The 24,934-nt window shown below is 38.3% G+C and overlaps 1 protein-coding gene across 2 annotated transcripts in view; it reads right to left on the reverse strand.

Annotated features, from left to right (window-relative positions):
• LOC144004814 (tripartite motif-containing protein 16-like) overlaps positions 1 to 21,200 on the reverse strand; it is an 84,159-nt gene extending 62,959 nt beyond the window's left edge. For both annotated transcript variants that reach the window (XM_077502377.1, XM_077502375.1), the window contains exon 1: positions 21,126 to 21,200. The gene's annotated coding sequence lies outside the window, so the exon portion shown is untranslated. The remainder of the gene's footprint in view (positions 1 to 21,125) is intronic.
• Positions 21,201 to 24,934: the final 3,734 nt, after the last annotated feature.

Raw genomic sequence — 24,934 nt, forward strand, 5'->3', positions numbered from 1 at the left:
GGTTTATCATGCCATTTTCAAAGAAATTCTGCTTCCAATGTGCCGTACCTAAACTTGCCAGTACCCCAACGTGCCAGTACCCCAACGTGCAAGTACCCCAACGTGCAAGTACCCCAACGTGGCCCGGGCTGCGAGGGCCCTTTATAGCTGCTCGCAGCTCTAGTTATTATTATTCTTCTTCTTCTTCTTTATTCTCCGCAAACAATCGCGATTTTGGGTACCTAAATATTCACGAAAACTCACCAAACTTTGCACACTCCTCAGGTCCGGCGAAAAATTTGATATTATGAAGTCGTTATAACAACGCGACTCTATAGCGCCCCCTAGCGTAGAAAAATAAAAACCAAGCCCGACACGTTTGAGCTAGAGCAACGAAAATTGGCAGGCACGTGTAGCACCCCGAGACGCACAAAAAAGTCTATTGGGACCATGTAGCTAAAATGTACAGGAAGTGAGCTATGAATTTTTTAATGTCCAATTTTGGCCTATTTTGGCACATTCACTGTGGTCATGCTTTTTCCCCCTTTGCAAACATTTTTCATCCAATTGACTTCAAACTTGGCATTTATCATCTCAAGACCTAAGAGAACAGCTGGGCAAAACATCTTGCCTTTTCGAAATACTATACGACGGGGGCGGAGCATCAAATATTGCCTTTAAAATTTCATTTGTCCAGAAAGAGCAAATGCTTAATAACTCCCATGTTCAAGCTCCAAAAAATCTCAAACTTCTCAGGCAACGTAATAGTCACAGCCTGAAAACATCTATATGACAAAATTCAGTTATACATATAGCGCCACCTAGTGGTTACAATAAATGTCATACTTTACGTTTTTAGCTACTGTGCTGAGCTTGTTGAAGGGATCCATTTGAAAATTGGTCAGAAAAGCCTTAAGATGTTGATCATGCCCCACACCGAATATTGTAACTTTTCGTCATAGGGCGTGGCCGCTACGGTGACGCAAAATCTGAAGATTTTTCGTGAAAATAAAAGCTGCATTAACTTGACCGAGATGATCCTATCTTCTCAAAATTTCACACATTTGATGAGAGTCCAGCTCTAAAGACATCTACTAACTTACATTTCATCTAACTGATATCGCCACCTAGTGGCAATTTTTTTTCTTACGAATTTTCTTCTACGTTTTTCTCCAAACACGTTAACTGGACCTACCTCATATTTGCTCAGAGGAGGGTTTCGGCCTTCATGATGTCACAACACGAAGTTTGTGAGTTTTTGCGAATTGCTGTAGGCGTGGCTAAGCGCTGTTCGCCAAGAAAACAACGCCAGTTTTGAGGGTCTAAACATGCACAGAAACTCCTGAAACTTGGCACACACATCTGGCCTGGTAAAATGAGCAATATTTTATTGTTGATTGTGCTATTTTTACAAAAATGACTCAATAGCGCCCCCTCGAAATTTTTAACGAAGCAGCCCCGGTTGTACGTTTAAGCAAGAACGCCGAATATTTTTAAGTGTATGAGGGAGCCCAAGACCTACAAAAAAGTCTCTTGTACCCATATGCTAAAATGAACAGGAAGTGAGCTACGAATTTTTGAATGTCCCATTTTTGACGATTTTTGCACATTCACAGGGGGCAGACTTTTGCCCACTTCTCCTACACGTTTCATCCGACTGAGTTAAGACTTGGCCTGGACCATGTCAAGACCTGAGCCAACGACAGGGGGAAAAATTTTGACTTTTCGAAATACTATATGATGAGGGCGGGGCATCAAAATTTGTGTTTCACAATGAAAAAGGATATGCTTGATAACTCCCCGGTACATGCTCCAAAAAATCCCAAACTTGACATGTATGTTTATCGTCAAGGCCTGAAGTTATCTCTATGACAACATTCAGTTATATATGCAGCGCCACCTAGCCCTTGAGGCATGAAAAAAAAATACCCCACATACGGTATTTTGTACAAAAAATGTACACTCATTCTAAGTGTGATAACTAAGTCATTTATGAATATTTTTTTAGTTTCCACCACTCAAAATGTTCACTGGCATCAGACTTATCCAAACATATATATATTTTTATTTATTTTTGATAGCCTCTATGGACATTAAAAGCAATATCGTGAATGAAGGATATGCTTAATAACTCCACGGTACATGCTCCAAAAAAAAATCCCACACTTGACATGTATGCTTATAATCAAGGCCTGAAGGTATCTCTATGACAACATTCAGTTATAAATACAGCGCCACCTAGCCCTTGAGGCTTATATAAAAAAAAATAAAAAATACCCCACATACGGTATTTTGTACAAAAAATGTACACTCATTCTAAGTGTGATAACTAAGTCATTTATGAATATTCTTTTAGTTTCCACCACTCAAATTGTTCACTGGCTTCACACCGATCCAAACGTATGTACGTTTCCATTTTGTTTTATTCATTTTTGATTGCCCCTTTGGACAATAAAAGTAACATTGTGCAATGAGTACAACGAGCGATGATGTGTATATACACTTTTACAAAAAAATACCAATCAGGGCAACTCATTGCCTAAAAATAAAAAAGGACGCTGATTTTTGCAGGTCTTAACAATCACCAAAACCCGTTGAGCTTGACACACACACTGGCAAAAAAATATTCTACATGTAAACGTTTATTATGCCATTTTCAAAGAAATTTTGCTTCCAATATGCCAGTACCCCAACGTGCCAGTACCCCAACGTGCAAGTACCCCAACGTGCAAGGACCCCAACGTGGCCCGGGCTGCGAGGGCCCTTTATAGCTGCTCGCAGCTCTAGTTACCACTGTTCCTCTGTGCATCTCCGCAGCTCAAGGAGGCTTGGCGTCTCGTGATTCCCGATGCATTTTCATTGTTTCTCGTCTAGTCAAGTTTGTTCTATGTCTCTCGAGGTATGCGAATAAAGCATTAAACATTTTAAATAATCAAAAGCAGACAATATTCTGTTTGCCTTGAAAGATGAGTTAAAATGCTCAAAATCAGCTGCCACTGGGGGTTGTTTTTTTGATAAAGTGTGGCAGTAAAAGAGCTAATGCTGTCTTCCGAATTTAGCTTCCAAAGTTAGCTTCTGAAGTTAGAGGCAACATTGGAAGCGATCTAATTATGCTGTTCCAAAATACTTAGCCAGAGCTAAGGATGACCAACATTAGCTTACAAATTTAGCTTCAATGTTGGCTTCCAACTTAAGATTCCGAAGTAATTAGCTTCCAGTGTTACCGTCAATGCTACGCTAACATTAGCTTCTAATGTTGTCTTCCAAATTTAGCTTTCAAAGTTAGCTTCTGAAGTTAGAGGCAACATTGGAAGCGATCTAATTATGCTGTTCCAAAATACTTAGCCAGAGCTAAGGATGACCAACATTAGCTTACAAATTTAGCTTCAATGTTGGCTTCCAACTTAAGATTCCGAAGTAATTAGCTTCCAGTGTTACCGTCAATGCTACGCTAACATTAGCTTCTAATGTTGTCTTCCGAATTTAGCTTTCAAAGTTAGCTTCTGAAGTTAGAGGCAACATTGGAAGCGATCTAATTATGCTGTTCCAAAATACTTAGCCAGAGCTAAGGATGACCAACATTAGCTTACAAATTTAGCTTCAATGTTGGCTTCCAACTTAAGATTCCGAAGTAATTAGCTTCCAGTGTTACCGTCAATGCTACGCTAACATTAGCTTCTAATGTTGTCTTCCGAATTTAGCTTTCAAAGTTAGCTTCTGAAGTTAGAGGCAACATTGGAAGCGATCTAATTATGCTGTTCCAAAATACTTAGCCAGAGCTAAGGATGACCAACATTAGCTTACAAATTTAGCTTCAATGTTGGCTTCCAACTTAAGATTCCGAAGTAATTAGCTTCCAGTGTTACCGTCAATGCTACGCTAACATTAGCTTCTAATGTTGTCTTCCGAATTTAGCTTTCAAAGTTAGCTTCTGAAGTTAGAGGCAACATTGGAAGCGATCTAATTATGCTGTTCCAAAATACTTAGCCAGAGCTAAGGATGACCAACATTAGCTTACAAATTTAGCTTCAATGTTGGCTTCCAACTTAAGATTCCGAAGTAATTAGCTTCCAGTGCTACCGTCAATGCTACGCTAACATTAGCTTCTAATGTTGTCTTCCAAAATTAGCTTCCAAAGTTAGCTTCTGGAGTTAGAGGCAACATTGGAAGCGATCTAATTATGCTGTTCCAAAATACTTAGCCATAGCTAAGGATGACCAACATTAGCTTACAAATTTAGCTTCAATGTTGGCTTCCAACTTAAGATTCCGAAGTAATTAGCTTCCAGTGTTACCGTCAATGCCAACGCTAACATTAGCTTTTGATGTTAGCTTTCGAATTTAGCGTCCAAAGTTAGACGCAACATTGGAAGCTTTCTTATTATGAAGGGGCGCTAGCAAGTGTTCTAACAAATTAAATGTTGAAGGAAAGTTAATTACATGTTTAGGGCAGATGACGCACCTAAAAAAATTTCATGTCGTTAAATTGGTGAAGCTGGTTTCAGTGGCTCAATTTTTCAAAACTGCTGGGGGGTACTACTGAACATACATACAAAATTTTATTTGTTTGTGCGCTTTTGGGATCCAACCTCAGAACATAACAAGAGAGTATTTTTTAGTGTATAGCCAAGAAATAAGATTTTTGTGAAATGAATCAACCTTGATGTCCTATTAAAGTGCCATATAGCAACATATGTGTCGTTCCCTTCCACCACTGAAGGCGGAAAGGGTTTAATTGCAGAACAAGTGACTCGTGTACCTCAGTGAGTTGCCCGAAACACTGAACAGACACTTTGCACCCCGCGAGGATCCCTGAGACATGATTCAATAGGCGATCAATGACCATGGCGCACCACCTGTAACGTCATATATATAACGGGTCACGACACATGGTACGACTAAGGCGCCATTCCCACATGCCAACTCCACGGGGGGGTCAAATACATGCCGAGACAGCTGTCAGAAATAGAACGCCACCATCTTTGGACAGTTTGGACTGCAGTGAGTCAGTGACGAGTCACCGTGACACAAACGATGGTGATGCTCGGTTAATAAGTCACTTTTAGGGGCAGTCACAACACACAAGTTTGATTGGACTGGCTCACATTTGGACATGTGACTCACTTGGAAAATAACTATGTTTGCAGGGTATCATGATTGAAATGAAATAAACAACAACAGTAATTGATGCACACATATTTCATCACTTTCTTTTTTTCAAAGCAATCACCACTGATCTATTCGTAGATATATACATAAGTAAATATATTGATTTTACTTCTAAATACAATATTTTTTTTAGGGATGGGCGAGTACCGATACCAGGTATCTGTATCGGGCCGATACCAGGTATCGGTATCGGGCCGATACCAGCCTTTTTTCAAGTACTCGACTACTCGTGACGCAGATGAGTACAAGCGACCGATGGCAGAGGGGAAGACGTTAAATGAGTCCTCCTTGCCTGTAGGTGGCGCTAGCTTGCAGCAGTTTTTCACCAAAACTTCACCGGTTTGGAAATACTTCAAAATTGTGAATCTTAAACTAAAAGAGCATTTTTGTGTTTTATTATGAGCGTTAAGGCTATTGAAGAGTGACTGTGCTGTTTTTTTGTCAAAATTAAAGGAGATATATTTGTTTAAAAATATTTTTTAGGGATTTTTTTGATTTGTCAAAATGTACTACTGGTATCGGCAGTTGGTATCGGTATCGGTGAGTACTGAGGGTCTGATATCGGTATCGGTCTGAAAAAAAGTGGTATCGAACATCCCTAATATTTTTCATGCTAAATTCTCAGCGAACTGAGCAGCGTTCACACTAAAAAGTGCCAGTTAAGTTGCCTTAAAAGAAAAGCCCAACAAATACGCTTAACAAACATTAGTGATTTTTTTTTTTCGCCCTCATCTCCCCAGTCACCATTTTTCCCAGCGCATTGAGACGCACTGGCAAAGAGGTTTACGCACAAAGCCGTGGTGTCTGCGAGAGATATGCTGGTGGAGTTTGGGCTCACAGTAATCCTTTGTCACATACAATGTGCAAACATAATAACGCTCACGCGGCTCTAAAGTACAGTGTAATCAGCACCAGCGTAGCGTCACGTCAGAAACATGATACTAGATAAGACTCTATAAGCTTGATATGCGTTCAATCCTCTTAAAAGTCCCCTTTTATCGTTTTTTGTTTTTATTTTATTTTTTTTAGAATCTTTGATATCCTTTTATGGGGTTTGCAAGATAAATTGGTTGCAAAATGCCTCTTTTTACAAGCTATTTCAATTGGTCAGAAATAGCTGATTTTGAATGTTTTTATTGGATGTTGATACCAACTACTAGGACTTTTGATACATTAAAAATTTGAAAACAGCTTTTGTCTAATTGTTGATAGTGGCCGCCGTGTGGCAACCGTGCAAGGTGCACTGTTGTTAACAAAAACTAGCAAAATAACTAAAACTACAATTGAAAAAAAATGTTTTTTATGAATTTAAATTAAAATAAAAACAAATAAAAACCAAAGTAATAAACTACATCTGATGTTTATAAAAGTAACTAAAAATGTTTGGTTTTCATCTTTGTTAATTCATACCAAACATGAGTGTTCATTTTAAATGTATTCAATTTGTTGTACATCCATTAGAAATAATAATAATAATAATAATAATAATAATAATTATTATTATTATTATTATTATTAGTAGTAGTAGTAGTAGTAGTATTTTATTTTTTGTGTACTGCTTTTCAGAAGAATCAAAGACACTTTACAAATATAAAACGGTCGAACAGTCTGAGAATTGTAATTTACTTTATCATTAAATACTTAGTGACATTTTGTAATAATATATGCAATAGATAACGCATATTTGAAAAACTAAAACTAATACTAAAACTAATAAAAACTAAAAATAAGCATTTTCTTAAAAATATAAATTAACTTCCTCTAAAAATTAATTAAAACTAAGTGAATTTAAAAACAAAGTCAAAATGAAAAAAAAAATAAAAATTATCACTGTGCCACCATGTCAACGGAATTGTACCCAGCAATAGTGCACCCGAAGGTGGCCACGGGAGTGTGACGGCCTGATCCCCCTGGAAGAAATTTGTTACTTTTTGCATCCAATGCATAAACAATGCATAAAAATATGTCACACTTACAATAGGTCACAGACTCATTTTGACATATTTAATGCATAAAACTGAAAAAAAAAAATTGGATTATGATACAAGAGAAAACTGCCTCATTGGTGGCTTAATAAACAAAGCTGACATATCTGGAAGTTGTGCATTTTTTTTGACGTATTTACCTCCTCTACCCCTGCTGATAAAACCGGAATTTGAATTTTAAAAGGCCAAAAGACACGGAAAACCTACAACTACTTACGCTTCCTTATGCGGCTTTTATGTGTTTCGCATTTGTTACATAACGTATTAAATATGTATGCCGGGGAGTCAGTTTGGAAAATATGGCGACGTTCTGTCCGCATTTCGGAACATCTCGCGATAAATATTCATTCGGGATGTATGAATGCAAGTGTGTGAGTCGAGAGCCATGCGCTTACCTCACATATTTGCTCATTTTAATCATTTTAGGAGCCACTGCGGCACATCTCAAATCTTCATTGGCATTAAGTGCATGTTCCAGTAAAGGAGAGCGAGCTTTTATAGTCCTCCTACTTGACCTCCGCTCTGCGTACACACCAATCTACTTCATCTCCAAGCACACTCCAAATCACTGTCTGGGCCAATTTCCCATCCCGCCCTGACATGACAGCTCGGCCTGGCAGACATTTTTTGACTCGGCTTGGGATCTTAAGGAGATGATCACGCTGGATGATGCCACTTTATCACCGCAGTCTACAATTTATAACCACAACACGGGGAGGACGCTGCCACCTGGCTACGCGGATTAACACGTACATTTACGCGCGCGCGCGCTCACTCACTCACTCTCCCAAGGCCATAAACACTCATTATAATGTGCTATGTCATCTGCTGTGGGTTTGGCCTGGGAATTACACAGCCCGGAGTATTTTCCCTGACTTGGCGCACATGTAAGTATGTGTTAGTATCAAAGAAGCTTTCTGGGATACAACGGGATTATTGAGTGCGAAGACGCCGAGCTGACATCTTACTTGATAAGATACGATCTATTATATTGCGTGGCCCAGTCAGTCGAACGTAGCTGTTGTCTCTGCTTGGCTCAAAGCAGAAGATGGCCGATATCCCATTTGTCCTGCTTTCGTTCAGTGAGCGGGAGACAAAAGTCGTCGAGAAAACAAACAAACACAGTGGAGCGGGTTTTTAGTTCTCACAAACGGAGAAAGAAACAAAAGAAAATCCGAGCAAACACAAGCATTTAGCTAAAAAAAAAAAAAAAACACCACACAAAAAAAAACGTAATCTTTTCCCCATTAAATTGAATGGAAAGACATTCATCTGTTCCAGCTTCTGCAAAATAAAAAATAAAAAAATGTATTTGCAATGTGTTTTTCATACGGAATAGCACAAATGTACTTTATAAAAACATAATTAAATAGAAGAGTTAGTTCATCATATTTAATTCATTGCAGCTCCTCCTTTGGACACCGGGGGCAGTATAATACAACCATGCAAACATAAATGAAGAAGAGTCTCACAACTACTGTGAGTGACAAATCAGTGAAAAGTATATACATACATACATATGTATATATATATATATATATATATATATATATGCCATGCTTAACTCATTTACTCCCAAACGTTCTATTTTAAATATTACCATGCTCCCAAATATGTAATTTTGGCTTTGATGCAACCTCTGAACTGAAGAGAATGCTTGAAACAATGGTAGTTATTCCAAAAACGGCCAGCAGATGGCAGCAGAGTATAAGAGATCAAAAAGCTCTTTTCCCCACTATTTTAAACTGATTTGTGAATAATGATGAAACTTAGCCATGTTCTAATGCTAATTGATCCAAAATGGAAACAGCTAGAAATACACTTTTTTTTTCCTGATGAAAGAAGAGACTTTAATTTTTCTTTTGGTAGGTTCCATGTTTTTATAGCAATAGGACACAATATGCTATGGAACTTGCAAAATCAGTCAAAATCCAGTAAAACAACGAAAATGTCCTGGGAGTGAATGAGTTAAAGGCAAACATGAATTCAAGAATTCAGCCCGTGAGAGCAAACTATCCATCTCTTAATGAACAGCAAACAAAAAATGAAAGCTACTCATTCTCAATGACCTGAATTGAATTGAGATAATTGCCAACTACATGAATGTTAATAATTTAGCTAGTGGCCTTCCTGGCGCTTCATGCAATGCATCCACTTAGCGCATGACGCAAGCATGCATGCTATTGACTAAAGCCATTATATATGTAGTATATTTTTTTAATAGTTGTGAAGGAAAATGCAAACACTGTACATAACTCTGAACAGTAACGTTAGCCCAAACAAGTAGGTGAGTCACAGTTACCATGGAAATGCTACAAGAAAATGTCCTGTCACAATGATTCCTTTGTCATTTGATAGTCAACTTACTAAACTGCATGTATGAATTCTTACAGAACATTTACACTGAATCACTGATGATGTATTGGCTCACACGACTGTCTGTATGTCCCCTGTGATTGACTGGCAACCCTGAGCAAGATAAGCGGTATGGAAAATAAATGGGATGGACATTCAGGAGGTTATAATATCACTGATTGCATAAGCAAATGTATGAGAGATAAATAAGCACCGGAACCAAAATATGGAAATGGCCCTTTGGCAGCTAGAATCACTTTCCACTTCTACGCAAAAGACTTTCCGCAAGACTGTCTGGATGTGAGAATTTTCATCTCTGTTCTAGTTTATTCCAAAGGTCTTTGATGGGCCTGAGGCTCTTTGGCATATTTTTTTTCATTCCACAAACATCCCATCATGCATTTAAGGCTGAAGCATTTCAAGCCTTTGACACTTCACACAAGGTCGGAAGGAGAATTTTCCTAAATGTCTTAGTTTGTGTTTGTCTTGTCTGAATGGGCTCTCACACCCCCACACCTGTCATATTAAATGCATAACCCTTACCGAGCCAAGACCCATATTTTGCATTTGAAGAAACTCGCACAAGCTGTATTGCATGTACTGCAACAATGATAATCTCGTATCTGTTTACTCGTACATTTACTTACTAAGTTTAAAATTGTTACACAACGCTATGCACTTCTGAGTCGATAGCCAAGTTTTATTGTGACATAATGTGATTTAGCTTGGAATCAATATCCTGCCTCTTGATAGTTAAAAAAAAAAGAAAAAGAAAAAAAAGAACTTGTTTTTTTCAAAACAAGTAAGGAAATATGATGAAAATCAAGCTAATTCCCCGGCGCTAGCATGAATCAGCATTTTATAACCGCAATTTCACACTGAAGCAGATTTATTTTAATAGTTTGACGTCTGAAGTGATCACATATTTTATTCAATAACGTGTTTGAGTTTGTTTTTTTTTTTTTTTTTTTTTTTTTTTTTTTTTAATATATATAGTTGGCATGTAATGAGTGAAGTTTCCTTGTGCTATCCACTAAGCATCTTCTGGTTGTATTTTATTGTTGAAAAACATTTTTTTTTTTTTTATTAACTAGCTAAAGATTAGTGTGATATTTCCAAGTTCCAAAATTTCTCCTCGCATTACAGCTGAGGAAAACTAACTTGAGCTAAACAAAGTTGGCTCCAATGTTAGCTTCCATCTTAAGACTCCCAAGTTAGCTTCCAATATTACCTTCAACTTTACTGCTAACATTAGCTTCTAATGTTATCTTCCGAATTTAGCTTCCAAAGTTAGCTTCTGAAATTAGAGGCGACATTGGAAGCGATCTAATTATGACTGTTCAAAAATACTTAGCCAGAGCTAAGGATGACTAACATTAGCTTACAAATTTACCTTCAATGTTGGCTTCCAACTTGAGATTCCAAAATAATTAGCTTCCAGTGTTACCGTCAATGCTACGCTAACATTAGCTTCTAATGTTGTCTTCCGAATTTAGCTTCCAAAGTTAGCTTCTGAAGTTAGAGGCAACATTGGAAGCGATCTAATTATGCTGTTCCAAAATACTTAGCCAGAGCTAAGGATGAACAACATTAGCTTACAAATTTAGCTTCAATGTTGGCTTCCAACTTAAGATTCCGAAGTAATTAGCTTCCAGTGTTACTGTCAATGCTAACGCTAACATTAGCTTTTGATGTTAGCTTTCGAATTTAGCTTCCAAAGTTAGACGCAACATTGGAATCTATTTTATTCTGAAGGGGCGCTAGCAAGTTTTCTAACAAATTAAATGTTGTAGGAAAGTTAATTACAAATTTAGGGCAGATGACACACCTAAAAAAAATTCGTGTCGCTAAATTAGTGAAGCTGGTTTCAGTGGCTCAATTTTTCAAAACTGCTGGGGGCCACTACAGAACATACATTTCGACCAAGATGAACACAAAATTCGGTGTGTTTTTTTTTTAAGTGCTTTTTTTATATATATGTTTGTTTGTTTGTTTGTTTGTTTTTAGTTTAGTTTAGTTTTTTTTTTTTTTTATAGTATGGGAAAAATTGTGATTTATTTGCCCGACAAAAGGACGCAATTTCAAGAGGACCTTTACATTGCAAACTCAGATCTTAATTACGGGATCGAGCCTGACCTGTAATTTATTTTATTAAGATGTGTTCCTTACTACTTCTGTCCGCATAGCGTACGCTTACTCAGAGCACACAGCTGGTACGAGTTGGCCTTTGAAAAAGGCACACGTGTCATGTAGAAATGGGTCAGTGATCCACACATCGTGGCGGACCATGCATTTGGTATAAAGGCCCTCAGTGTGGACTTACCTGAATTAATTCACCTCTTAATCGCATATATATTACTTGCCAATTAGAAACCATCAATTAAAATGATATAAGATAATTGTCACCCATCAATGTAGGAGTTCAGAATCAATATTAACTCATTCACTCCCAACCATTTTCACTGAAGCAACCCCCTTCAATCCCACTGTTTTAATGGATTTTGACTGATTTTGCCAGGCCCACAGAATAGTGTCTTCTATTGCTATAAAAACATGGAACATACCAAAAGAAAGATTAGAGTCTCTTCTTTCATAAGACAAAAAAAGTACACATGTATCTGTTACCATTTTGCAGCAATGAACATTAGAATATAGGAAGGTTTCATCAGTATTCACATTCCTGGTGAAAACACTGCCAAAAAGAGCTTGTTGCAACATGGCCCTGGCAGATCACTTATACTCTGCTGCCACCTGCTGGTCGTTTTTTGTAATCGCTACCATTGCTTTAAGGCACCTCTTCATGTCAGAAGCTGCATCAAAGCTTTCTGTGTGCTCTTGCATAAAAAAAACATATGAATACGTCTTTGGGAGTTAAGGACAAAGCATTAAAAACATATTTACACGTTTTTGGGTTTGAATGAGTTAATAACATTAGAAAACCATTAAGGATGTTAAGGTAAAACACATCATACAAGTTTTGCTCTGACCAACCAACTGGTAGACAGAAAAACTGTCACGTCATTGATCTCACTCTGCCTTATCGATCCTTCCCTCCTTCCTCTCTTTAGTTTTTCCTCTGGGCTCTTGAGATCTCGCTAAATTTGCTGGAATTTAGAGGCTTCCGGGGTTGGCGTAAGACTTTGATTTTGTAACCATGGGGAAGGCAGGAAGTGTTTGGTCGGTGCTGGATGTCACTTTGATTTACCTTTCTTTTCTCTTTATTTCTTTTTTTTTCTGACCTTTTCTCTGGTCTCCTGACCATTTAAATCTCACGACTCTGGCAAGATTCTGAAGTACCTGGTTAAGGCGAAGGGTAATGGGATATTTATAAGGTTTTAGGTGAATGAATGAGTATAAATTTATACGTATTTGCACGCACGCACACGCACGCACGCAAACGCACGCACACATACACACACAAAAAAAAAAAAAAAAAAAAAAAAAAAAGAGCAATGATGACAAGACGTTGAATCGGTAAGACTACCGAATGAACAATTCTGAGCTCTTAAAAAAAAAAAAGAAAAAAAAAAAAAAAAAAAATAGAAAAACTGTCACGTTTCAGGATGAATTTGACGCTCCTCAACTCACTTCAGCATACACTGACATAAACTAAGCATATAATGTACATACTGATGGGTCTTGAGGAGAGTAGCAGAATCACCATATGGGGCCCACACGTAAACAAACAGCATGTAACGGTGGCGTTCGATACCCAGCAGTTCACAGAAGGGTCACTTACAACACTGCGGCTGTCTGTCACTCAAATCAACACGCACACTCACACAAGTACACACTCAAAGACACACACTCCCATCCCAGTGGGCTCTAGTGTTTTTTGCCTTTGTTGGAAATTACAGCGGCGATTTTCAAGCGCGTCGCCGTGGCAACGCCGGGCTTGATGCATGTTGACGGAACGTGTTGCGCCGCCGAGATAAGGGGTGGGCGGAGTTATGATAGGCTGGGATGGTGGTTTTACATGCACTTGAGTCTATTATGATGAATAGATATGACGAGAGTGCCTGGTTGGACTCGTACTGATAGAAGGAGGCCCGAAGATCTGGGATGAACCGTTATCGGTGCACCGTGAGCCGAGAGAGAGAGAGAGAGAGAGAGAGAGAGAGAGAGAGAGAGAGAGAGAGAGAGAGAGAGAGAGAGAGAGAGAGAGAGAGAGAGAGAGAGAGAGAGAGGCTAGGAGAATGTGGTGCTATTTTAGTCTGGACGTTGTCATGGAAACTGCAGCCTCACTACAAATGGAGACGTCCAGAACACATGTATCGTCGGACAAATGGCGTGTAGGGCCCAGCGTGACACTCAGACGTGGCCGCACGCAGCGTTCTGGTAACCGGTTATGAACCCAAACCCTAAATATGAATAGGGGGGGGTAGGGTTCGGGCGGTGTAGACTTAATGTTATTTTTTTAATAACATTGCTTTTCTCACAAGAATCCTCGCCCGCTCGCTTCCCACTGTCTGCTCCTTCCAACCCTCCATCTCCTGCACTCTGAAGGACGGAGGTATTCCCACATTTCTCTGTTGCTATAGCAACACCGCAGCGAGAACGGGAAGGAGAGGACGCATGGAGGAGGGGAGGGGGGAGGGGGGGAGGGGTGGAGGGAGTGCAGAAAGAGGCCTAAAGATGAGCGGATGTGTGAACAATGCTAATTCTAACGTGATGGTGAACTCCCCTCTCTAGTCGCATCGCACAATGCGCAGCCTCCCAATTTGCATAATAGCCGGTGGGAATATATTTGCCTGCTCAAATAATGCACTGCAACTTTTTTTTTTTTTTTTTGCTATAATGTCATCAAGCACAAACCTGCGCGCGCCTTTCCATTTCACGCGCTCCATCATCACAAAGCAACGTCAAAGCATCCATGAGACAAGAAGATGCATCTCTGTGGAAACCGAATTGCAGCCAGGGGAAGGCCAAAGCTATTTCTCATCAATGTCATCATCCCATTCGATCAGGACGGAACGCTTTTGTATTATCACTTCATATACACACACACGCGTACAGTACAAGGCCCTGGAAGAAGAAAAAAAAGCGGCGTTGCATCATGTAAAGATGCATCACTGCGCCGCAGAGGAGACGAACACTTTCATACACGTGTCGGATCAAAACTCAATAGATGCATATCATAGCTAATATTCTGTCATTAGTGCCCAACGTTTTTTTTTATGCTGTTTGCGACGTGAAGCAGTCTGCTGCATGTCAACTGTCTCGCTTGTCCTCTCCCAGCAATCAATAACTCATCTCTCCACGTCAATATTCCTGTGCCCCATGGGACTTAAATGTCCTTCTTTAGGACAGAAGGAGAATTAGCAAGATGGCAGCGACGGGATGGGAAGCGCAGAAAGTGGACTTTCTTCCGCTTTTCTAGTGTTTTTTGATGCTTGTGCTGAGTGGAATCTTCAAGCTTGGGCCAGTGATGATGTGGCATGTATATTTTATGAAGAACATGCTTTTACCAGACAGCCATTTAGTTGCATAGCATGATACATTTATCTCGATCAAAACTTCATTTTGGAATAAGTATTATAGAACTTAAAAAATATTGCCTAAAAACTTCTATTTTCACTGCATATAAAAATCTAAACATATACTGCATATACTCATTAGTATCATGGTTACTAATAAACTTTGTTATTTTGGAATAAATGTGATACTTCTGTTTCAAAATAGGTTTTCAAAAATGTGTTGTTGTTTTTTTTTTTCAACAGAAGTACAAAATGTCAACAAAATCATCCAAATTCATGGCGCTAGCTAGCATGAGTTAGCATCTTCTAACCTAAATTTAACATTGAAACAGTTTCATTTGAATAGTTTTAAATCTGATTTGCTCACTTATTTTAATCATTAATATGTGTTTTAATCATTCATATGTGTTAGAATTTCATTTTTAGTTTAGTAAAGTGTGATTTGGCGTGTTAAACTAGCAAAGTTTCCCAGTGCTATCTTGATAGCATCTTTAAGGTGGACTTTAATACTGAAAAACAAAGAAGCTTGCACCTTTAATCAATAAGATATGATCTTGAGTTACTGTGAAAGTTCAAATCTCCAATATTAGTTCTAACATTAGATCAAAGGAAAACCAATATTAGCTTCCGAAACTGGCGTCAATGTCCAACTTGAGATTTTGATGTTAGCTTCCAGTGTTAGCTTCAATGTTACTTCAAAAATTAGCTACCATATTTAGCTTCTGAAGTGAGAGGCAACATTGGAAATGTCTATATCTTATCTAATCTATCAGTTGTATGATCTCACAATGCCATGAGTGCTCGCGAGTTAACTTTTTCTAACATGGATTACATTTTGAAGTAAATGTAATTACAGTAGGCCTACATATTTTAGGGAAAAGGAAAATAAGTTTCAGTAAGCTATATTATAATTTAGCATGATTTCCCAGTGTTAGCATAAGTTAGCATCTTCTCGCTCAAATAAGTTTTAATAAGCTATTTTTAGTATGAGCTAGCTAGCGTTATAGTTGATCCCTGCTGATTTAGGAATGTAAGATTATAAAATGTAAGCTTCTTTGATGAGGCAATAAATTGTAACTTGTAAAAAAAAATAATAAATTACAATTTTCTTCTAAGCCCAATTAAGAGTGTTCACCCTAAACCAAAGCAGACACTTTTGGACGAAAATGACTCAGGTCTCACTAGAATTTGACAAAATAATGAGGGGGTGCAAACATGGACCAAACGAGGAAGTTTTAACATTTAGCATTACGACATAAAAATTCCTTTTCATGGTGCTTGTTTCTTTAAAGTCTTACATTTAAAACCATAAGAACAAATGAAAAGTGATTTGACACAAGCTTCATGCAGATAAAACTAGCAGTATAATAATATTATGCTAACTCTTCACCATCTTCAGCTCGATATTGACCCAAGAAACATGAGAGGGCTTTTAAATTTCTCATTTAATTAGCAGGAAAGCAAACAAATTACCCCAAATGCCAAGCTCTTATAAGCCGTGTAAAAACCTAGCGTACTCCTGGGGCACGAGGGGGCTAAGTAAATGTTCCGACATAATGCGCAGCGCCGATAAAAGCCAAAAGCATCGAGAGTCTACAGAGTAAAGACATCGCCTCCATCAGACGTTATGGTAAATCAATAATCAAGTAAGTATAATCTAATAACGGCATCCGCACTGAGCCCGAGCGTGTGTTTGTGTGTGTGTGGGCGTGTATCCGCTGGGGAACGTTTTGCTACACACTGTACATTCCTGCAGTAATTACTCCGAGGTGTCTGCTCGCAGTGTTTGCCGCAAACTAAATATTCATAGGACAGTAATCGCTGTCACTTCATCACGTAGACTACGGAGGATAAAGGCATTAGAGGACAAGTGCTAATCAACATATATAAATATATACAACTGTGGAAAAAGTCTACACACTCTTTCACTGCCCATTAGTCAGACTTTGGATTCTCAGTTCACAAATGACCCGGTTCAAAATTAAATTGGTTTTGCAAATTAGTTAGAAGTGAGAGCATTTCAGTTGTGTGTGCGAGCATTGCAGGGGGGAGAGAGAGAGAGAGAGAGAGAGAGAGAGAGAGAGAGAGAGAGAGAGAGAGAGAGAGAGAGAAGCATTTCAGTAGCTTGAACTTTGGGTAGTTTAAGTAGTTTAACTTTAAGTAGTGTGTGAGAGTTTCTGTAGTGTGTGAGAGCATTTATGTAGGATGTGTCAGAAAGTGTTTCAATAGTGATAGCATTTCAGTAGTGTGTATGATATGAGAGCATCTCATAAATTTGTATCGAGTGTTTAGGTTGTGTATGACAGTGTTTAAATAGTGTGTGAGAGCATTTCATTAGTGTATATAAGACGGTTTCACTTGTTAGTAGGAGTGTTTCAGTAGTGAGAGCATTTAACTGTAAATGAGAACATTTCAGCAGTTAGAATGAGAATGTTTAAGTTGTGTGAGAGCATGTCAGTAGTGTATATAAGAATGTTTCAGTTACGAATGAGTGTTTCAGAAGTGTGTGAGAGAATTTTATTTATACATTTTCTTTCTAAACGGATTTGTTGGTTTCACTGGATGACAAATTGTCAGTCTAATATTGAGTCCATTTTTTTTCCGCTGTGACACGACCAAAGTGAAGTTGTCATCACTCTGCACGAGTGTAACCTTTCTACACACATCAGCAACATTTGTGCGCTTGCACAAACAATCAGCTCCCCCCTCTCTCTCTCTCTCTCTTTCTTCCTCTCTCTCGCTCTGTAGGTTACATGCCTTGTTGGTCAGGCTGATTGTTTTATCCCCGGAGGTGGCGAGAAACTCTGCAGGCTTGTGAAATCTCGTGACACATTCTGGATAGATAGTGACGCATGTCCACTCGAGCGGTGTGGACACTGGACGGATCTCCTCAGCCGCCACATGGATAAATCATGGCCGTAGCTCGATTTTTCCTATTAAAATAGTTCGTCTGAAAATTTACAGACTTCAATCTCCGGTGTAATAACTTTATTTATTGATTGATTGAATTTTTATTTTTATTATTAATAATTCAATCTCTGGTGTAATAACCTTATTTACTGATTGATTGAATTCTTATTTTATTATGATTATTATTGTTATTATTAATTCAATCTCTGGTTTAATAACCTTATTTATTGATTGATTGAATTTTTATTTTTCTTCTTCTTATTATTATTATTAATAATTCAATCTCTGGTGTAATAACCTTATTTATTGATTGATTGAATTATTTTATTATCTGTTCTCATTGCTGCTGGACATGTACATTTCCCACAGGGAGCCTTCCCAAAGGGATCAATAAAGCCTAATTCTATTTTTTTTTATTCTATTTATTATTTATTATAGTATTTTATTTATTTTTTATTATTAATTGTTAGTATAATATTGTGAGCAATACAGATGAAAGGATCAGTTCAAAAAAAATAAAAAATAAAAATCTGCTCATAACATTTTAATTGGTGTCATGACCCGGATTCAAACCGGACAAACAGAATTGTTGTTTGAGATCTGATATTGAGTTTCATTATTTTTTTTATATTTTTTTATTATTTTTTTTTTTTAGAGATATTGAGTATCTTATTATTATATAATATCTTACATTATAGTATATTGAGTACTGATATTGAGCTTCATTAGAAAGCGAAGGTGTATCTAATCAAGTGTTTACGAACGCGAGTTAAAAAGCAAGCAAATTCATCGTAAATGATTCTTTCATCCATCTTATTAAGTCAAGTCAGAGCTAAAAGTGCTCCATCCTCACATAAATAGGAACAGGCTTATTATTATTTTTTCATTTGATGTTTTGCTCTTGCTGCAGCCCACGCAGCCACATCAAATATGTCCGCCCTGCGCTTATTTATCTGCCTGTGAAGTGTGAAGGAACGAGAAGCTTTGGCATTTTTCAAGGCTCCCAATGTGAGCGAAGCGAGAGAAAAAAAGAGAGAGAGAGAGACGCGGCCCACAGACTGACACCTCGGCTTCGCAGTGGAGTTGATGTTGTGTCAGGTTCCCCGCAGACCGTGCAGCCTGTCTGGGGGCCAACTGGGGCCGGGGGATTCCCTCGAGAAGCGCGCAGCTGGGACGTTCGTTATTGAATTTGAAGGGGAAAGACAGCAGGGCTGGAGCAAGGAGATGGATGCAGTACGTGTAACCGCAGGGGAACGTCAACGTTATGCTCATCAAAATTAGCATTTGTGGAAATGCACAAGTTCTATATATACTGTAGTATTTACAATAATATTAAATAAAATCCTGGTTTTCTATTTTTTTTCTGAATTTTTTTTCTGTTTTTCTAAATATTTTTTCTGTCATAAAAAAAAAATATGGGAAAACAGGAGGAAAAAATACTCAGAAAAAAAATATTCATAAAAATGGGCAAAATATAAAAAAAAAAAACAGAAAAAAAATTTAAAACAGAAGCTGGTGCTCTGTTTTTCGGAGATTTTTTTTTTTTCTGAACGGCAAGTGACTTGTTGCAGACTCGCTATTTTATTTACTTATTTAGCCCATTAGAGCAATAAAAAGTAAATATTTTTTCTATAATTAATTTGATACTTTCATTATTTTTCACATACAGTTAGTACCTTTAAAAACACATTTTGCAACTTACTGTCGACTGAAAATGCCATCACAAGGGCTCAGGTAACCAATCACAGCTCACCTGTTTTCTAGGTTTGGTCATGTGACATTCACAAGCTGAGCTGTGATGTGAGAAAAAAAAAAAAAAAAGAAAAAAAAATTCTGTTATATTTTTCAAGATGTGATGGCGAGTATAAACATTTAACACCATCTTAAAATGGTTCTTCATCATATTGACTGTAGTCATTTATAATAACCGCATTGGCAAATGAGCCAACTCGTTTATAATTAGGGTTTTAATTAGTCAGGATGAAGATCAGTAGAACGGGCGATGTTTTTTGGGAAAGCCGGCATGACACGATGTTTCTGCGCCGTCATTATAACAACATTTTGGTGGCTGAGCAGTCAGTCAAATCCGTTTACAGTTTTTGTTTACTAGCCAGCTGGCACCCCGGCCTAACAAGATTTGCTGTAAAACCACTACATTTGTACAGTTTAGCCAAAAGCGGCGCTTATTACAACATAATGGGGCACATAACAGGAGTACGAGGGGTTACTCACATTTCGAGAGAGGATATAACTGATATTTTTTTTGCAGCGATAATTAATTTGAAACATCTGGGCGTTTTCCTATTGTCACATTTATTCATGGTGTTGATGTGTTAATTGTAGAGATATAACGAATATAAACACACTGGGAGCGCAGACTTGAAGTGCTGTAAGGTAACAGTAATCTCAACTCACTTCACAATGAGCAGCACTTTGGAAAATAATGAAGAGCCTTTTAAGTTGTTATTTTGCCACTCCAAGTTGAAGTTTACGGCCACACTGAATATAATTTGAAAACAACCACATAGCTTTTTTTTTTTTTTTTTTTTTTTAGCAATCCTAGCTTAATGCTAACACTAAATAGCATTACTTCTGTGGTGCTATAACTTTAAACCATACTCATTGTAATATATTCTTTATCCTCTGTGCAGACTGAGTAATATTAGTGCCGTACTGATACGATGAGAGGAGCTGAGGTGTCTCAATGAACAGTATATCCGTCCGTCTTGTGTTTAATTTGATTGTAATATTATTGTTTGTGCGCCCTGTGATTGGCTGGAAACCAGTTCACGGTGTACCCCGCCAACTGGTGAAGAGGTGGGATAGGCTCCAGCACCCCCCACAACCCTTGTGAGGAGTAAGCTGCTAAAAAAAAAATGGATGGATGATTGTTTAAATAAAATATTAGTGTCATTTTCCTCCTTTAAATAAAAATTATGACGTGTATATTTCTGTTAAACCAGCTTTTCCCAAAAAAATTTGAATTGATCGCCCAAAATGCCCATTTTTGAGGGATTCAAATAAAACGTAAAGTCCATTACTGCTGATTTATTTGTCAAATGACTTTTTGATTCAAGTTTGTCGTTCCAAATCACAGCCTGTTGTGTTCTTTTTGTTTACGTCCACGTTACCGCAATACTGTTCAGTATATATTTCGTGACATCGTGACACCTTGTGATAAACTGAACTGAATACAGACACACAAAAACAGCTATTGGTGATATTTCTCATATTATGAAAGAGTGTCTTACCTTTCAGGGAGCAAAAAGGTCAGTCCGTTTCCTGTCTCGTTATTCCAGCAGTCAACAACAGTCGGTATCATTAGGGACGCCTTCGTATAATCCAGAAGTCTCTGTAGGCAACGGGTGGTACACATAGAGCAGAATTCCACCTGACGCTGTCATACACAGTCAGGTACAACTTTCTTTGTTATTAGTCTCGCCTTTGAGTTTCAATTAAAAGAGCTCATACAATTATATCAATGAAGGACCTCTCAAACATCTTATACAACCTTCAAGAGGACCCTGCAAATGTTATATCACCACGGTAACATATTTATTTCATCATTATAAGAGAACCTTGAAAAAATAATCACACATTGAATCGCAATCGCACAAAAATCGCAATTACAATGTTCAAAATCGTATCATAATACGCGTGAATGTCACATTTCAGCGCGAATAAAGGCGAGCTCTCGTCAGCCAAAGCGCTCGGTTCTCCACGGTAACATTCAGGTAGGAACATCGGCGCCATGGCGACCGCGCGCTCCCACATGAGACGTTATCTCGTATGCTCTTTGAAATCTGGACGACGGGGCCCGCCAAACGGATCACATCAAGGGAGCGGCCCATATGTTACGTCTTTAGCCTTCATTTATATTCCGAGCGCGTCCGTCCCCGTTTGCTCGACGCGTCTGTCGGGTCTGCGCTCACGTTTACCGCGATATACATCAGCGTTTTAATGGGATGCACGGACACAAAAAACAACAACAACAACAACAAAAACACAGCCAGTCTGAGAATAAGCCTGGCCGCATTTGAGACAACCTGACTCACTTGATCGATTGCTCCACTTGTGAGATTATACTGCGGGGCAGAGCGTAACAGATTCACTGTTAAGCATTGAACAGAATGAGCTGGTGTTTGTTGACATGGGAGACGTCCTTTAATAACAGACAACAGAGTCTCGTGGGTTTTCGTCTGACGCCCCATCTCATATTATTACCTCGACTATGACTAGTTGTCAATGCGGTAGAATCAATACGGACCTGTGAGTAAGGGGGAAAAAAAAAAAAAAAAAAACATCAAACAGCCTCTGTAACTCCAAAGAAAAGCTTCAACAGTGACAAGAAACTCACAAAATAACACACAACGCTGTATAACAGTCACAAATACGATAACAGCATTTATCGTACAGGTACACTACAAATGATGTGTGAATGCTGAGATATCATCAAACAAAATTAAGTGCCAGCTATAACGGTTAATACATGACAACATAAAAAAATTAGCCACCCTAGCGGTTGTGAGCGGCGTGGGAGATGACATCACATAAATTGGAATGGACGCTCAGATGCAAAGTCAAATACGGTTTTTAGGAACTATTATGTGTCAAGGTGGAGAATCACGAGGCTGCATTTACATTGCATTGTTTGAGTGGCACAAAAACGCTTTTCACAAGCGCAATTTGAGCCCGACGTCGTAAGAATAAGCTAATTGTTGTTAGACGTATCGAAACAAATAGCACAGCTATTGTAATTCAAAAGCGAAATGTGAAAAAAGTATTTATAGTTGCTCATGTGTTGTGCCGTTCAATTTTCAGTAAATGTAAAATACTGTGATGCTCAATATAGCCATTAAAATGTTAAAAAGGAAGAGAAAGACACATCAGTTGGCACAAAAATGATAAACAAAAATATAAAAATATAAACAAACTGGAGAACTACATTTTGTAATAGGATTCAATCTTAAAGCCCCTGTAAACTTAATTCAGAGAATAGCGACTACTTGGCCCACTTCTACCACAACAGCAAGAAGTTAGCTACTGTAGCTAGCTAGCCAAGCTAACACCCCCAAAATTAATCATCTCTGGATGCCGCGATAAAAATGTGTATCTAACTATCGGGACGTACGTTTTCAATATATGTCATGTAGCGTTAGCCACAGGCTGAATGACGTGTGCCGCCATCTTTAATAAACGGTTCCTGAAGCGTCTCCATTTTGTGGACCTACACGTTGACAAACCCAAGCGACGAGGTGACACAGCTGACGAGCCTGTCGCCCATCCGCGGCGACCGGAAGCCTGTTCCCTCTCAAGCTAGCTGGCGGTTAGCGCCTCTCATCAATGCGTGGAAAGCTCTTAAGATGACGAGTCTGTGATATATGTTCCAGCCAATGGAGGGTTTTAGCAGATATATTTTCGTGGCTTAAACATGACTAGACATTTGAAAGATTTGTGGTATTTGATTGACAGTTGAGCATGATGAGGTTTTAGTGAACACGCCTGTAGCAGAAGCTAATTTTACACAATTTTGAAGCCTCCTTCTATATACTTTAAATTTAGCAGAGTTGCTAATAGTCTTCTCTATGATGTGTCAAATTTACAAGACGTTTTTATTTTCTCTTTACAGTGACGTTAAGAAAGTTGTACATGGAAACCAGACAGGAGCAATAAACGGATTTGATTGAGTTTCGGAAGTCAAGTGAAACACTATCTTTACAATACCCACTAGTCTAAACAAGTTATCCAGATAAACATTTTATTTATGGAATATGAATTAAGCCGAGAAAACCACCTTTTTTTTTTTTTTTTTTTTTTTTTTTTTTAAATCCATCTAAGGTGGCGGCCATTTTGTCTAGGGATGTAACGATATCCAAACATCACGATACGATATCACGATATGAAGCTCACGATACGATAATCACAACAACATTGTGGGGAGGTTGGCGATATTTAAAAAAGGTCACAATACTGTAATAAACATGAGCGCATACTAAAAAACAAAAAGCACAATATTGTGCTTTTGTACACAATAGCAATGCATATAAACCACCTACAATCTCTAATAACATTTAATATTGAGGCGCTTACTTGTTAATGCACGCACATATTGAGTTCCTCCATATTGACTAGGTTGACGGTTCACATGCATACTATGTTCCCCTTTATCTGATCATTAGTGTAGATTGTAAACATAGACGGGCCAAAACATCCCTAATGAAAATTAAATTGCACTAAGAAACTAGACACTAGAGGGTGCTAGAACTGCACAAATGGAAATCAACTTCTTTTTTTTTTAACAGATGTGCTGCTTTTGAATATTTTCAACATGACGACGACGGTATTATGGCAGTTTTAATATCTCAATATCACGATATTGCCCTTATCGTTACATCCTGAATTTTGGACTGACATTCGTTACCTGAGCCCTTAGGCACTATGATGTCATTTTCAGTCGACAACAGAGGGCGGTATAATATCAAATGGCCGCTCCTGAGATGTAGAAAACGGGCAGCATTTTCTGCTTAGTTTATATTACACAAGTTAAGTATTATCCAGAATTTTGTGTTTAAACCAGAGGGGCACATATTGCCAAGAAAACGTTTGACTTGACTTCACCTTTAAACGATGGCGCTGCTGTGAAGTGAACGATAAGGAGAAATGAATGCAGAATAGTGTGATAGTGTGAATGCCGTACTCTCAGTATTCACACATCGGACCACACGTCCAGCCTGTGCTCAATTGCAACAAACATTTTACGTGCCTGCTTTATGTACTTTAAAACTTCTCGCCAAGACAAATGTTATCGCTATTACACCAAGGGCTACTAAAATAAATACCACGCTCATCTCGTTTTCATGAAAACGCTCCCTTTGTAGTGTCTGTTGGACGTATATAGGAGAGTGACTAATAGCCTGTCTGAACATGTTAATAGAGCAGATGACACCTTTCATTAGCACAGTGACTAATGGCGCAACCACAACCCATACGTCCACTCCAGGTTGAGCCCAGAATTCCTCACATTTTGCTATCGCGGTTGCCATATTGACCTGCCACAATC

Source organism: Festucalex cinctus, chromosome 17 (genome assembly GCF_051991245.1).
Source record: "Festucalex cinctus isolate MCC-2025b chromosome 17, RoL_Fcin_1.0, whole genome shotgun sequence".
NCBI classification, from domain to species: Eukaryota; Metazoa; Chordata; class Actinopteri; order Syngnathiformes; family Syngnathidae; genus Festucalex; species Festucalex cinctus.